The following is a 1,896-nucleotide window of genomic DNA, read 5'->3' as shown; positions in this document are numbered from 1 at the left end:
ATATGACCCAGACCTCACCCTCCAAAAAATAAGGACTCACTCCTTTCAGGTTTGGGGAAATATATGGGAAGCAAATGTCCTACCCATTGTGCTATGACTCTAGCCCCTAACCTTCTTACTCATACTATTTCTGCTCTAATCTGCTACAATATTTTTCCCCACTGCTTCCAGAATATCTGGTAAATATTGACTATTAAGAAGACACTAAAATATTTAGAAATTTAGAATATATAAAAATATAGAAATATAAATTTTATCAATATCTTTTTTTTTTCAAAAATATGGAACACTTCATGAATGTGCATGTCATCCTTGTGCAGGGCCCATGCCAATCTTCTCTGTATCATTTCAATTTTAGTGCTGCCGAAGTGAGCATAATTTTATCAATATCTTTATTAAACACCATGATTACAAATATGTTTGCAGTTGGGTTTTAATTGTAAAAAACACCCCCTTTCACCAATTCAATATTCCCATATTAAGGTAGGCACAATAATTCTGAGGATAGAAAGATAGCTGTAGTTTAGTACTCTCTAATGATTTAAAAGAAAGTGTTTAATAATCTTCTAATCAGTAATAAAATCCTTCTAATCTGGGCCCTGGGCTTCAACCACCCACTGGATGATGAACTGAATAACTCACAGCAATGGTCAAAACCAAAGGTGATTTTCAACAGACTTTGGGATTTGCTTGATTTTTAACTATAATTTTTAAAATTCGAATTTTCAAACTACAGAAATAAGCACAAGTAGTCTAATGAAAATAAGAAGGATATTCATTATCTTTGGGGAGAGTATAGCTAGTTACTGAATCAGAACACAAGGAATATTTCATTTTTCTGCTGATGTACATTCTTACTCCTCTTAGAGAGGAATAATATTCCATTGTGTATACATTCCTTAGTTTCTTTATCCAGGTATCTGGTCTTGGACACTTGTATTGTTTTTGGATTTTAACTTATGTAAACAGTGCTCAATAAACATAGGATTGCAAGTGCATTTTTAAAATAATTGTTTTTGAACTCTTGGCATAGATGTCAATAGTTAGAATAGCTGAGTTGTATGGAGAGTAATCTTAGGGTTTTTGTTTAGAGAAATGTCTATATTCTTTTACAGAAAGTTGTATCATTTCTACCTGTAACAGAGAAGGTTTTTATTTTCTTCAAATCCACTCCAGTACTCATTTTTTATGTATGTCAATTTCACTGATGTCAGGAGACATATAATGCCAGGGATTTAACTCATATGTTAAATGAGCAAAACTTCTTGTTGTTGTCTCTCTAGCTCTGTTTGTTTGTTTTTGTGTTTGGGCCACACCCGGTGATGCTCAGGGGTTACTTCTGGCTATGAGCTCAGAAATCGCTCCGGGCTCCGGGTTCCATATAGAACACAGGGGATCGAACCCGTTAAGTCCTGGGTCAGCACAGCCTACCACTGTGCTATCGCTCCAGCAGCTCTTTTTTATTTTATTTTATTTTATTTTATTTTATTTTATTTTATTTATTTTACTGTTTTATTTATTTTATTTTATTCTATTTATTTATTTATTTATTTATTTTTGGTTTGGGAACCACACTCAGCGGGTGCTGCTCTGGTATTACTCCTGGCTCTGTGCTCAGGAATTGGCCCTGGTAAGCTCAGAGACCATATGGAATGGATGCCAGGGATGGAACCACCTTCTGTCCCAGTGGACAGCATGCAAGGCAAAAGCCCTACTGCTGTGCTATCTCTCCCCCCGCAGCTCTTATTTTAAGTTAAAAATATTTATACTTTTTATATGAACTATTCAATTTGCACATTTACCAGAAGTGTGCAAGGATTTTCTTTTCCCTTGTCAATACCTATTTTGATCATAGCCATTATATCTGGAGTGATATGATATAGTATTGTGGTTCGA

General features: G+C 34.8%; 1 pseudogene; it reads right to left on the bottom strand.

Moving 5' to 3' along the window:
- Positions 1–275: 275 nt before the first annotated feature.
- Positions 276–374, bottom strand: LOC126021660 (uncharacterized; annotated as a pseudogene).
- Between the last annotated feature and the right edge of the window lie 1,522 nt (positions 375–1,896).

The sequence above is a fragment of the Suncus etruscus genome, chromosome 10 (assembly GCF_024139225.1).
Source record: "Suncus etruscus isolate mSunEtr1 chromosome 10, mSunEtr1.pri.cur, whole genome shotgun sequence".
Classification (NCBI taxonomy): domain Eukaryota; kingdom Metazoa; phylum Chordata; class Mammalia; order Eulipotyphla; family Soricidae; genus Suncus; species Suncus etruscus.
The sequence above is the reverse complement of the archived record's forward strand: the minus strand, read 5'-3'. Positions and strand labels throughout refer to the sequence as shown.